Raw genomic sequence first — 15,240 nt, forward strand, 5'->3', positions numbered from 1 at the left:
TAATGAAGATAATGATGTAATTTGACTAAGAACTCTATTAATAAAGAAGCATTCCATATCATAAGTAACTGAACTAACAAAGTGATTTTTAGGAAGCAAATAAGAAGCTATGCTGTGACGTAACATTTATGCACACATGTATTTATGCGTGTATATGTATACACAGAGATGGAAAGAGAGAGAGGGAGAGAGAGGAGGTACAAAAATCCCCAACTGCATATTCAAACAGAGAGATATGCATGAAAATTTTACTTTAAAATTCACTTTTCAGCAAAACCTGAGTTGAACAATCAATAGTCTATTTATAGCCTTTTTTGGAAAAAAAAATCCCATTAATTGTAATTGCTCACACATTTTGCAGCAGAAATATTGAGTCTGATTACAGGTTACTGCTACAGATCCCTCTGGCAGTGTTAGCTATTATACAGTATATGCTCTACATCTCCTGCTTAAAAATAAAATAATGAATTCCAAAGCACATCTTTCCTCAGAGAATTTAGATGAGGATTGTCAACTTATTTCGTTAAACCTTTGACTCTCAGATGGTAGGGCTTATTTCCCCTTAGTCAGGTGATTAAATCACAAATACCTGAAAATCATCTTGAATACTTGGGGAAAAAAATAGAGAAAATTTCTTAGTACTGAAAAGATTAAAAGAAGCATAGTCTCCACTTGCGTCTGATCACAGTGTCATCAAAGCTCTAAATTCTCCTGGGATTTTCTGTGTTCTGAACCTTTCCTGGGCTAGCTCTAAAAAACACTTGTAGTAGTAATGGGGTGTGTGCACGTAGAGTAGCAGTGCTCTTTGCTCCCACATGTCAAGCCAATATCGTGATTTACACTCTAGGTTGAGCAATTTAGGTCATAAACTTGGATTAGGGGTGAGATACGCTATTTGGTTAAGCCTCTGTCACCTGCTCTACTTTAGCAAGAAGATAAAACCACCAGTTTCTGCAAGTTAAAACTATGGGCTATTGGAAAGAGAAAAGAAAGAAATTAGTTCTGGGGACTTGCACAACATGATCACAATATAATCCACATTGCAGAATGGTGGAGATTGAGACTCATACAGCCTAAAATAGCAAGAGATAGATCTTAAGCTGAGATCCATATGACACCAAAAACTATCCTCAGCTTCACTAAGCTATACTCAATTCAATATGGATTTATTGGTCTTTGATTTTCTGTAGTTTAAATCTCTTTCCGAAGAGTTTCTAGTACAGGTAAAACTTCAGTTTCCAGCTCTATTTCTGAAATATATTCAAAAAAGATTCATTTATTTTTGAAACGCTTTCAATACTTTAAAATATAAAACTAGCTTTTACATGGTAATATATAAGATTAATATATAAGAATCCATAAATATGAATAATAAAATATAGAAAAGCACATATAAGTAGTTTGTTTTTCATGTAAATGAATATTGCAGAAAATGTAATGAAAATAACAAATGGTTATGAAATTATTATACTGAGAAATCAAATGTGCTGAAATAATATTAAAGTGCATTAGATAAATTTTCCAATTATTCATTTAAGAACCATTTAATAATATAAAAATTCAGTAAATTTGATATATGCAATAAATGTATATTGGCACCATTGGAAGCAACATACAATTATAGTGTTGTCTAATAATGACAAAAAGTGAATAGTTCATAAATCTCTTGATAATATAAATGAATACTGGACCAAAATATTACTTCAAATAAGACTTTAATACTGCCATTGTTGAAGCTAACACGGTTCTCTATGTGATAAATTTGTATGGAGTAATTGAGATCATCTAGTTTAGTTCTTTCTCTTTTTTATAGTTTTATTTTGTTTTAATGGGTTTTTTAATTGGAAAAGAGATCCAAAGGAAAGCCAAATGATAAGCTAACCTTCACACAGTGCCAAAGTAGCATCTAGGATCCAGCATGCTACACTTTCAGGAGTAGTGTAGCAACTCATTTTCCCTCCCTGGTTCAGGAAAACTAATCTTGAGCTTTGGAAAGAAAATTTGCTGACACGGCACACACAGTGTTTCATGTCTAGTTCATAGGAAGTGGCGACCTGGTGAAACAGCTAAGAGTGAAGGCCCTAGTGAATGAAAGCCTAGGTTGTAATCTTGCTACTTATTTTTCCACCAGCTTGAGAAAGTACTCACCATACATCAAAACTTAGTTTTCTCATGTGAAAGATGGAGCGACCAGCATGTAATACAAACTCAAACAAGGTGAGTTTAGTTTAGTCTAAGTAGCTCTTATCAAGGTTGCATTCATCATGTGTTATCCGTAAGGTATTATCCTTTGGATGCATATTTCCATATTTTCTTCATTCTTCCCACTCACTGTCTTCTTTTTCTGACAATCTGTCTATCAATGGCAATACAACTCACATAAGGTATAAGTATTGAGAGTGCAGAAAATCCTTATTATCTTCTCATGTGCTTGATAATATTCTAAGATGTTTATATGTATTTCATCCATAGAGAAAAACCCCCAAAACTTTTAGAACAAGTTTCTATTATAAAATCCATTTTGCTCATAAGGAAACTGATCAAAAAGAGGTTAAATGACCTGCATGAAGTCACAAAGCAAAGAATTTTGGAACTTGGATTCAATATGAGCACAAAGGCATTATTATTCTGATGTCTTTAAACTTATTACTATCTCACTATCTTCCAGATTAGCTGTCAGCAAATATTTTCAGAAGAAATAAACAGTAATTAAATGTGTATTTTTCAGTAATTTTCACTTGCCATTGCAATTTCAAATATGTGTTTAAACATTATCATATCCAAATTCAGTGTGTACAGCCATTTCTCTAAATTCTACATGACTTTTTAGCAGCTTCAGATCCTGTAGGAACTGATTGGAGTATATATAAATTTTAAAAAGTTTAAAGGCTTTTAGAAAATATATAGGAGGTAATCAAATGGAAATAAATGAGAAAGAACTATTCATCTAACAAAACTGGAAAAAATATGGCAATAGAGGCATGACTTATAACCAGCTGTGCTATATGAAATGATTTGCCATATTTATTGATGATTAATAGTATTCTCATAAATTGCCTTAAATATGTAGGAAACACTTCTCAGTGTATAATTAAATTGGGTTAAGCAAGTCATGATCTCTATAAGGAGGATTGCCATGAACACTGGTTTCTAAAAACAAGTAGATCAAACTTCCCTGAATGCCAGTGCCCCAGAAAATGTGAAGTAGCACTGCAATTAGATAACTGGCAAATTATATCCATCGACTTCTTTTGATCTTTCCACATTATACCAATAATTCACTTAGTGATTTTCACTATAATATTTTTAAGACAGTAATAGATCACCTGTCAGCAATTGGAATAGCTTTATGGATGAAGAAACTTATTGCAAGAAATGGATTTGCTAATAGTCATTTGTTGGGGACTCTGAAATCTCAGAGTTCAAATAGTTGAGCATGATAACAGTTTCCAGTCATGGGAATTACTGTACTTCCATCCTTCACCTGAAACATTCATGTATAAGGTCCACATTCTTTAAGTTCAAAATTATCTAATAAGTACAATTCAATCAACTAACTTTTGTTGATGATGACTATGTTAAACTCAGTATGGAGGTTCTGGGTATGCAAGGAAGACCAGTATGGGTTTATGTTGCAGTGAAAGAGGGATGAGAGAAGTACAAATTGACCGTAGAAAAAGCCTAATCGTGGGATCCCTGGGTGGCGCAGCGGTTTGGCGCCTGTCTTTGGCCCAGGGCGCGATCCTGGAGACCCGGGATCGAATCCCACGTCGGGCTCCCGGTGCATGGAGCCTGCTTCTCCCTCTGCCTGTGTCTCTGCCTCTCTCTCTCTCTCTCTCTCTCTCTCTGTGACTATCATAAATAAATAAATAAATACCTTAAAAAAATGTTAAATAAAAAGAAAAGCCTAATCACATGAGTATAGAGAGTAATGGGAATAAGAGACAGAGAAAATTATCTTTTTTAAAATTAAAAGTAATGAGTCTCGGAGGAGGGGCAAGATGGCGCAAGAGTAGGGTCCCCAAACCACCTGTCCCCACCAAATTACCTAGAAAACCTAAAATTATCCTGAAAATCTATGAATTCGGCCTGAGATTTAAAGAGAGAACACGTGGAATGCTACAGTGAGAAGAGTTCGCGCATCTATCAAGGTAGGAAGACGGGGGAAAAGAAATAAAGGAACAAAGGCCTCCAAGGGGGAGGAGCCCCGCGGGGAGCCGGGCTGAGGCCGGGGCGAGTGTCCCCAGGACAAGAGAGCCCCGTCCCGGAGACGCAGGAGCTGCACCGACCTTCCCGGCGGAAAGGGGCTCACAGGGAGGTGGAGCAGGACCCAGGAGGGCGGGGATGCCCTCGGGCTCCCGGGGACACTGACAGACACCTGCGCCCCGGGACAGTGCGCCGAGCTCCCTAAGGGCTGCAGCGCGGCGGGACCCGGAGCAGCTCGGGGGGCTCGGGGGCGGCTCCGCGGAGGGGGCTGCGGGCGGGAGCAGCTGGGGGGGGCTCGGGGGTGGCTCCGTGGAGGGGGCTGCGGGGCGGGAGCAGCTCGGGGGGGCTGGGGGCGGCTCTGCGGAGGGGGCTGCGGGCGGGAGCAGCTGGGGGGGGCTCGTGGGCGGCTCCGCGGAGGGGGCTGCGGGGCGGGAGCAGCTCGGGGGGGCTGGGGGCGGCTCTGCGGAGGGGGCTGCGGGGAAGGAGAGCGAATCCACCAGCGCAGGCCCCGGAGCACAGGGCACCCAGACACAGCCCAGGATCCGGCCTCCACCGGGACAGGCAGAGGCCGGGAGGGCCCAGGACCGCAAGGACGCTCCTGCCCCGAGCTGAGCAGATCAGCGGCCCCACCCCGGAGCCTCCAGGCCCTGCAGACGGAGAGCTCCGGAGCTACTGCGGGGGCTGACTCCAGGGCTCCAGAGCTGGCCCCGCCACTGGGGCTGTTCCTCCTGCGGCCTCACGGGGTAAACAACCCCCCTGAGCCCTGCACCAAGCAGGGACAGAGCAGCTCCCCCAAGTGCTAACACCTGAAAATCAGCACAACAGGCCCTTCCCCCAGAGGACCAGCTAGACTGACAAGTTCCAGGGGAAGTCGAGGGACTTACAGTACACAGAATCAGAAGATACTGCCCCGTGGTTCTTTTTTCTTTTTTTTTTTTTGTTGTTGTTTTGTTTTGTTTTGTTTTTCTTTTTGATTTGTTTCCTTCCCCCACCCCCTTTTTTTCCTTTCTTTCTCTTTCTTTCTTTTTCTTCTTTTTTTTTCGTTTTTTTTCCTTCCTTTTTTTTTCCTCTTTCTCTTTTCTTTCCTTCTTTCTCTCCCCTCTTTTTCTCCTTTTCCCAATACAACTTGCTTTTGGCCACTCTGCACTGAGCAAAATGACTAGAAGGAAAACCTCACCTCAAAAGAAAGAATCAGAAACAGTCCTCTCTCCCACAGAGTTACAAAATCTGGATTACAATTCAATGTCAGAAAGCCAATTCAGAAGCACTATTATACAGCTACTGGTGGCTCTAGAAAAAAGTATAAAGGACTCAAGAGACTTCATGACTGCAGAATTTAGAGCTAATCAGGCAGAAATTAAAAATCAATTGAATGAGATGCAATCCAAACTAGAAGTCCTAATGACGAGGGTTAACGAGGTGGCAGAACGAGTGAGTGACATAGAAGACAAGATGATAGCAAAGAGGGAAACTGAGGAAAAAAGAGACAAACAATTAAAAGACCATGAAGATAGATTAAGGGAAATAAACGACAGCCTGAGGAAGAAAAACATACGTTTAATTGGTGTTCCCGAGGGCGCCGAAAGGGACAGAGGGCCAGAATATGTATTTGAACAAATTCTAGCTGAAAACTTTCCTAATCTGGGAAGGGAAACAGGCATTCAGATCCAGGAAATAGAGAGATCCCCCCCTAAAATCAATAAAAACCGTTCAACACCTCGACATTTAATAGTGAAGCTTGCAAATTCCAAAGATAAAGAGAAGATCCTTAAAGCCGCAAGAGACAAGAAATCCCTGACTTTTATGGGGAGGAGTACTAGGGTAACAGCAGACCTCTCCACAGAGACCTGGCAGGCCAGAAAGGACTGGCAGGATATATTCAGGGTCCTAAATGAGAAGAACATGCAACCAAGAATCCTTCATCCAGCAAGGCTCTCATTCAAAATGGAAGGAGAGATAAAGAGCTTCCAAGACAGGCAGCAACTGAAAGAATATGTGACCTCCAAACCAGCTCTGCAAGAAATTTTAGGGGGACTCTTAAAATTCCCCTTTAAGAAGAAGTTCAGTGGAACAATCCACAAAAACAAGGACTGAATAGATATCATGATGACACTAAACCCATATCTGTCAATAGTAACTCTGAACGTGAACGGGCTTAATGATCCCATCAAAAGGCTCAGGGTTTCAGACTGGATAAAAAAGCAGGACCCATCTATTTGCTGTCTGCAAGAGACTCATTTTAGACAGAAGGACACCTACAGCCTGAAAATAAAAGGTTGGAGAACCATTTACCATTCGAATGGTCCTCAAAAGAAAGCAGGGGTAGCCATCCTTATATCAGATAAACTAAAATTTACCCCGAAGACAGTAGTGAAAGATGAAGAGGGACACTATATCTATCATACTTAAGGATCTATCCAACAAGAGGACTTAACATTCCTCAATATATATGCCCCGAATGTGGGAGCTGCCAAATATATCAATCAATTATTAACCAAAGTGAAGAAATACTTAGATAATAATACACTTATACTTGGTGACTTCAATCTAGCTCTTTCTACCCTCGATAGGTCTTCTAAGCACAACATCTCCAAAGAAACGAGAGCTTTAAATGATACACTGGACCAGATGGATTTCACAGATATCTACAGAACTTTACATCCAAACTCAACTGAATACACATTCTTCTCAAGTGCACATGGAACTTTCTCCAGAATAGACCACATATTGGGTCACAAATCGGGTCTGAACGGATACCAAAAGATTGGGATCGCCCCCTGCATATTCTCAGACCATAATGCCTTGAAATTAGAACTAAATCACAACAAGAAGTTTGGGAGGACCTCAAACACGTGGAGGTTAAGGACCATCCTGCTAAAAGATGAAAAGGTCAACCAGGAAATTAAGGAAGAATGAAAAAGATTCATGGAAACTAATGAGAATGAAGATACAACCGTTCAAAATCTTTGGGATGCAGCAAAAGAAGTCCTAAGGGGGAAACACATCACAATACAAGCATCCATTCAAAAACTGGAAAGAACTCAAATACAGAAGCTAACCTTACACATAAAGGAGCTAGAGAAAAAACAGCAAATAGATCCTACACCCAGGAGAAGAAGGGAGTTTAAAGATTCAAGCAGAACTCAACGAAATCGAGACCAGAAGAACTGTGGAACAGATCAACAAAACCAGGAGTTGGTTCTTTGAAAGAATTAACAAGATAGATAAACCATTAGCCAGCCTTATTAAAAAGAAGAGAGAGAAGACTCAAATTAATAAAATCATGAATGAGAAAGGAGAGATCAGTACCAACACCAAGGAAATACAAACGATTTTAAAAACATATTATAAACAGCTATACACCAATAAATTAGGCAATCGAGAAGAAATGGATGCATTCCTGGAAAGCCACAAACTACTAAAACTGGAACAGGAAGAAATAGAAAACCTGAACAGGCCAATAACCAGGGAGGAAATTGAAGCAGTCATCAAAAACCTCCCAAGACACAAGAGTCCAGGGCCAGATGGCTTCCCAGGGGAATTCTATCAAACGTTTAAAGAAGAAACCATACCTATTCTCCTAAAGCTCTTTGGAAATACAGAAAGAGATGGAGTACTTCCAAATTCGTTCTAAGAGGCCAGCATCACCTTAATTCCAAAAGCAGACCAAGACCCCACCAAAAAGGAGAATTACAGACCAATATCCCTGATGAACATGGATGCAAAAATTCTCAACAAGATACTGGCCAATAGGATCCAACAGTACATTAAGAAAATTATTCACCATGACCAAGTAGGATTTATCCCCGGGACACAAGGCTGGTTCAACACCCGTAAAACAATCAATGTGATTCATCATATCAGCAAGAGAAAAACCAAGAACCATATGATCCTCTCATTAGATGCAGAGAAAGCATTTGACAAAATACAGCATCCATTTCTGATCAAAACTCTTCAGAGTGTAGGGATAGAGGGAACATTCTTCAACATCTTAAAAGCCATCTACGAAAAGCCCACAGCAAATATCATTCTCAATGGGGAAGCACTGGAAGCCTTTCCCCTAAGACCGGGAACAAGACTGGGATGTCCACTCTCACCACTGCTATTCAACATAGTACTGGAAGTCCTAGCCTCAGCAATCAGACAACAAAAAAGACATTAAAGGCATTCAAATTGGCAAAGAAGAAGTCAAACTCTCCCTCTTCGCTGATGACATGATACTCTACATAGAAAACCCAAAAGTCTCCACCCCAAGATTGCTAGAACTCATACAGCAATTTGGTAGCGTGGCAGGATACAAAATCAATGCCCAGAAATCAGTGGCATTTCTATACACTAACAATGAGACTGAAGAAAGAGAAATTAAGGGGTCAATCCCATTTACAATTGCACCCAAAACATAAGATACCTAGGAATAAACCTAACCAAAGATGTAAAGGGTCTATACCCTCAAAACTATAGAACACTTCTGAAAGTAATTGAGGAAGACACAAAGAGATGGAAAAATATTCCATGCTCATGGATTGGCAGAATTAATATTGTGAAAATGTCAATGTTACCCAGGGCAATATACACGTTTAATGCAATCCCTATCAAAATACCATGGACTTTCTTCAGAGAGTTAGAACAAATTATTTTAAGATTCGTGTGGAATCAGAAAAGACCCCGAAGAGCCAGGGGAATTTTAAAAAAGAAAACCATATCTGGGGGCATCACAATGCCAGATTTCAGGTTGGACTACAAAGCTATGGTCATCAAGACAGTGTGGTACTGACACAAAAACAGACACATAGATCAGTGGAACAGAATAGAGAACCCAAAAGAGGACCCTGAACTTTATGGTCAACTAATATTCGATAAAGGAGGAAAGACTATCCATTGGAAGAAAGACAGTCTCTTCAATAAATGGTGCTGGGAAAATTGGACATCCACATGCAGAAGAAGGAAACTAGACCACTCTCTTGCACCATACACAAAGATAAACTCAAAATGGATGAAAGATCTAAATGTGAGACAAGATTCCATCAAAATCCTAGAGGAGAACACAGGCAACACCCTTTTTGAACTCGGCCACAGTAACTTCTTGCAAGATACATCCACTAAAGCAAAAGAAACAAAAGCAAAAATGAACTCTTGGGACTTCATCAAGATAAGAAGCTTTTGCACAGCAAAGGATACAGTCAACAAAACTCAAAGACAACCTACAGAATGGGAGAAGATATTTGCAAATGACATATCAGAAAAAGGGCTAGTTTCCAAGATCTATAAAGAACTTATTAAACTCAACACCAAAGAAACAAACAATCCAATCATGAAGTGGGCAAAAGACATGAACAGAAATCTCACAGAGGAAGACATAGATATGCCCCACAAGCACATGAGAAAATGCTCTGCATCACTTGCCATCAGGGAAATACAAATCAAAACCACGATGAGATACCACCTCACACCGGTGAGAATGGGGCAAACTAACAAGGCAGGAAACAACAAATGTTGGAGAGGATGCGGAGAAAAGGGAACCCTCTTACACTGTTGGTGGGAATGTGAACTGGTGCAGCCACTCTGGAAAACTGTGTGGAGGTTCCTCAAAGAGTTAAAAATAGACCTGCCCTACAACCCAGCAATTGCACTGTTGGGGATTTACCCCAAAGATACAGATGCAATGAAACGCCGGGACACCTGCACCCCGATGTTTCTAGCAGCAATGTCCACAATAGCCAAACTGTGGAAGGAGCCTCGGTGTCCATCGAAAGATGAATGGATAAAGAAGATGTGGTTTATGTATACAATGGAATATTCCTCAGCCATTAGAAACGACAAATACCCACCATTTGCTTCAACGTGGATGGAATTGGAGGGTAGTATGCTGAGAGATTAGTCGGAGAAGGACAAACATTATATGTTCTCATTCATGTGGGGAATATAAATAATAGTGAAAGGGAATATAAGGGAAGGGAGAAGAAATGTGTGGGAAATATCAGAAAGGGAGACAGAACGTAAAGACTGCTAACTCTGGGAAACGAACTAGGGGTGGTAGAAGGGGAGGAGGGCAGGGGGTGGGAATGATTGGGTGACGGGCACTGGGGGTTATTCTGTATGTTGGTAAATTGAACACCAATTAAAAAAAAAAAAAGAAAACAGCAAAAAACAACAAAAAATAAATAAATAAATAAATAAATAAATAAATAAATAAATATCCTGAGATCATGACCTAAGCCGAAACCAAGAGTTAGATGCTTAATCAACTGAGTCATTCAGGTGTCCCTTTCGGTCTTTGGCTTTTAAAAGTTTGATTAAAATGTGTCTCAGTGCGAAAAAATAAAAATAAAAATAAGAAAATAAAAGTAATGAGTCTCTTAGCATAATACCCTCTAATTTCATCCACATTGATGTCAATGGTAAGATTTCATTTTTTTGGATGGCTGAGTAATATTCCCAGATGAGGGGGATGGGATGACTGGGTGATGGGCATTAAGGAGGGCACTTGATGTAATGAGCACTGGGTGTTATAAGCAACTGATAAATCACTGACCTCTACCTCTGAAACTAATAATACACTATATGTTAATTAATTGAATTATATAAAATAAAATAAATTTTTAAAAGTAGAGTCAATTTGCTTTGACTAAAGCCATGAATTTGTTTTTTAAATCAAAATTTACACCCTGCTAATACTGTTTTAAAAAGTACTTATTATTTTAAGAATATAATTTGGCAAATTTTTAGGGCCTCCTTTTTTTTTTTTTTTTTTTTTTTTAGGGCCTCCTTTTTTTAATGCCAAATAGATTCTACTTTTGGAGATAACGTGCCCCTTATTTCACTGGAAAGGACATACGCACTAAAAAAGTAACTTTGATTTAAGTGCTGCTAAAACAATCAATATACTTGATAGGGTATTGCACATATGTTCAAATATGTCTCTAGACTAAATTAAAACTAAGACAGCTGGGACACCTGGGTGGCTCAGTCAGTTAAACATCTGCCTTTGGCTCAGGTGGTGATCTCAGGTCCTGGGATCAAGTGCCAGGTTGGGCTCCCTGCTCAGTGGGGAGTCTGCTTGTCCCACTCCCTCTGCCCTGCCACCTCCCCACCCACACTTTCTCTCTCAAATAAATAAATAAAATCTTTTTAAAAAATAAAACTAAGAGAGCCTTCCTCTGATTTCAGGTGTCAGGGTATAATCTGGAGATCTATTAGAGTCCTGGAGGGTTCTAAGTGGCACCAACACTTCACCGATAATCTGTATTTGGCCACCAGACGCAGTAGATACATGTAGAAGGGTAGGAGCTGGTTAAAAGCGTTAGACTTTACTGAATCCAAGGAAGAGCTTATGCAGATCTTTTATTATTCTTGAATATTTTATCAGGATCTTATTGTGCTTTCCTTCTTATTAACAGCATCCATCTTTCACCTTTAAAAGGTTGCTGAAAATCTTAAATAAAAAAATTTAAAAACACTTTTACAGTAATATGGTGTGTTGGGGTGCCTGGGTGGCTCAGCGGTTTAGCCTTCAGCTCAAGGCATGATCCCGGAGTCCTGGGATTGAGTCCCACATCAGGATCCCTGCATGGAGCCGGCTTCTCTCTCTGCCTGAGTCTCTGCCTCTGTCTCTGTGTCTCTCATGAATTAATAAATAAAATCTTTTTTAAAAAAAGTAATATGGTGTGTTATATTTTTAAAGGGCTCTTCATGTATATTATTGCATGTGATCCTTACTAAAGCGTTCTTCATGTCTATTATTTCATATAATTTTATAACTATTCTGTGAAGCATGCAGAGCAGGTATTACAATTAGTGTCAAGTAAGAATACAGAACAAAGAATGTGCATATGAGGACTTATATTTTTAAATTCTTGAGTCATAACTTTACTAATATTTATATTTGTAATTATTATGGTACACAGTGGTCTTAGGTGAGGAAGAAGATGACTAAAGATGGAAAGTCTCTAAAAGATTTAATAAAAATCAGTTAGATTAAGTAGTCACCAAATTAAAACTCTATATGCCTCTATCAATGCATATTTGTATCAATTTGCATTTGTACATATTTTAAATATCAAGGTCCCCTCATCAGTGGTTTTTTACCTCTTAATGGTGAACCAGGAGTTGCAGTTATAGAAATAAATTTATTTATAAATTTTATAAATGGTATAAAACCAGCCATTTCTGAAGGATAAAACAGGAAAATCCTATCTGAAAGGTAAGAGCCAGCAGCAGCTCCTTCTGCCCATAGGCCCTGTCCCATGCTTAAAAAAAATGTCCTTTTGTACCAGAAATAAATATATTTATTTATTAAATTAAAATAAAAGGAAAGAGCCAATCAATAATCACTTTATGGCTTGGAAGAGAGACAAATGATTTAAAAAAATATTTTTTTTAAGTTTACATTACACTATGGGAAGAAAACGAACAGTGTTGAATGCATTCTTAATTCATTATAACTGATTTTTTAACGCTTTATTCATGAGCTTTGCTTCAGTAATGACAATTAACTGTGTGCACAAAGCACATTAATCATAATATGTACAATTGAACGTATATGTTTTTTTCTGACCTACCTTTTCTTTTCTTTCTTTTTTAACCAGTTGGTTTATTGGCTCTACTTTAATAAGTTTTAGTTAATTATTGGTTTTTTGTTTTTTTTTTTTTTTTAATTTATTTATGATAGTCACAGAGAGAGAGAGAGGCAGAGACACAGGCAGAGGGAGAAGCAGGCTCCATGCACCGGGAGCCTGATGTGGGATTCGATCCCGGGTCTCCAGGATCGCACCCTGGGCCAAAGGCAGGCACCAAACCGCTGCACCACCCAGGGATCCCTTGTTATTTTTATCTATGTTATCAACATCTGTTTGAAAGAGAAATTCCATAAATCTCTCATTTGAATTAATTCTATTTAAATTTTCCTTTTGAGCTTTATTATCATTTAAAGTGTGAAAATCAGAGTGGTATGTAACTCCAAAATTCTAACCTCCTATGAATTTAGGACCTTCACACACCACCCCTGGGATCTTTTAGGGTTTTGAGGGAGAAGCCAATAATTGATAACAGAAATTAGAAAAAAAATTTCAAAATCAAGATTATCATTATTAATCATGTAAAAAAAGACAATAATTATTAAGACTTAAGATTTAAATCTATACTATTGCTCATAATATTGTCAAAAAAGTGTCTTAATTTATCCCAGGGAAGCTGGCAACTAACCATGTATAATGATGTTAATGGAATGGTGTGCCATAATTCTTTATTTCCATTTTTAAAGTCTCTTTCATACCAACCACTACATGGATAAGTCATCTACCAGTAGCAGATCCTTAACACTAATTATTTCAAATACAATTTTTTTAAATTTCTACATACTGACAGTAACAAAAAATGAGAAAAAAAAAGTAGCAGGGAGTTTTTCCCTTCTTAATCTATTACTTGAATATGCCAGAAAACCACTTTACTCACTAAAAATCACTTGTTAAAATGGACCAGTACAAGGAATGAGAAGAAACACCTAAGGCACAAAAGAGATTATCTAAAATTAGCATAAAAATAATATTGACTTTCTTATACGAAATGCAGTATTTTAGAAGACAATGGAAATATTATTTTGAAGATAAGAAAAAATATATATATTTGAATCCTAAAGTCTAAATCTATGCATTCATGAAAAAGAGCCAAATAATTTTTGTTTGAATATGCAAGGAAGAACATTTACCTCTGAAGCATTCTGTCTTAGCAAATATCTCACAAACCAAGCCATCTAAACTAGTGACTTAAAACATGAAAGTGGAAGATATGAGATCAGGAAACTGTGACTTCATTGAAAAGCAGTAAAGGGAGGTCCCAGGATGATAGCTTTGTATCAGACCAAAAAAAAAAAAAAAAAAGATTAAATCAGTGATTAAAGTATGTAGAAATAAGACAATGAGCACATGGAGGGAGATCTCTGGTGGTAAAGAGGACTCCTGAGAAAAGGTGATATGATTTATCTTTTTTAAATAATTAATTATATAAAACAGAAATTGTACAAGTTAAAAAGGAAAATCCAATAAAAATTCTAGGAAAACAAAAATCTTGAACAAATAAGGGACTACAATGGTCTCCTAGTTATCTTTTGCAGCATAAAAAAAATCCTGAAATTTAGTGACATACAGCAACAACCATTTGAATAAACCTCACAATTTTATAGGTTAGGAAAATGGGCATTGATTAGCTAGACAATGCTGCTATTTCAAATGGCATCAATTGAGATTATGCAGTAGTACTCAGATGGTGGCTGAACTGGTAAGAGGGGTACAAGACTGATTCATTCCTAAATCTATTGCCTCAAAAGAAATGGATGAAAGCGCAGGTCCCATTGTGACTATCAAAGTGTCTACAAGTGATGTATCTTCAGCATTATGGCTCAGGGAAGTCAGACTTGCTTCCATGGCACTTGAGGAATCACAGATGGTCTAAGACACAGAAGTGAAAATGGCAATCTCTTAAAATCAGGGCAGAAGGGTTACACAGCATTGCTTCTGCCATGTCCTATTTGTCACAACAGTCACAGAATCCAGGCAGATATAAGCAAAAAAGTCTTTAATTACATTGTTAATGGAAAGAATGTGAAAAAAAAAAAAAAAAAAAAAAAACAGAACAAAAACAAAAAACCCTGCATGGCCATCTTTAATTTACTGATTGTAGTACACTATTTGGTTTGGCTGTCCTGATTTTTGTATAGGCATATATGGTGAGACAGTTTTTGTTAATTTTAGAATTTGAGTCAGCACAAGCATAAAATAGAAAATATTTTATATGATTTTAAAATAAAATGGAAATACTACTGAATGTAGGTACATCGGAGAAAAAGCACAGACAATAGAATTTAAGAAACAGGAAGAAAGGGAAAGCAAGATTGTAGAAAAAGAATGCTAATATCTTTGTTTTCTAGAGTGAAGTTGCTATGGTCTGAAAGCTTGTATCCCTCCCCTCCCCCACCTCAGCTGTATATATTGAAACCCAACCTCCAAGGTGATTTATGGTATTGAAAGTGAAACCTTAGGT

General features: G+C 38.2%; 1 long non-coding RNA gene across 2 annotated transcripts in view; it reads left to right on the forward strand.

The window, feature by feature from the left end:
• The window catches only part of LOC144289000 (uncharacterized), a 231,355-nt gene that overhangs the window by 11,844 nt on the left and 204,271 nt on the right, over positions 1-15,240 (forward strand). The window contains exon 2 of one of the 2 annotated variants that reach the window (XR_013357057.1): positions 2,132-2,217. The exons of the other annotated variant lie outside the window; for it this stretch is intronic. This is a non-coding gene — a long non-coding RNA (uncharacterized LOC144289000). The remainder of the gene's footprint in view (positions 1-2,131; positions 2,218-15,240) is intronic. 2 annotated transcript variants of the gene reach the window in all.

The sequence above is a fragment of the Canis aureus genome, chromosome 18 (assembly GCF_053574225.1).
Source record: "Canis aureus isolate CA01 chromosome 18, VMU_Caureus_v.1.0, whole genome shotgun sequence".
Taxonomy (NCBI): Eukaryota; Metazoa; Chordata; class Mammalia; order Carnivora; family Canidae; genus Canis; species Canis aureus.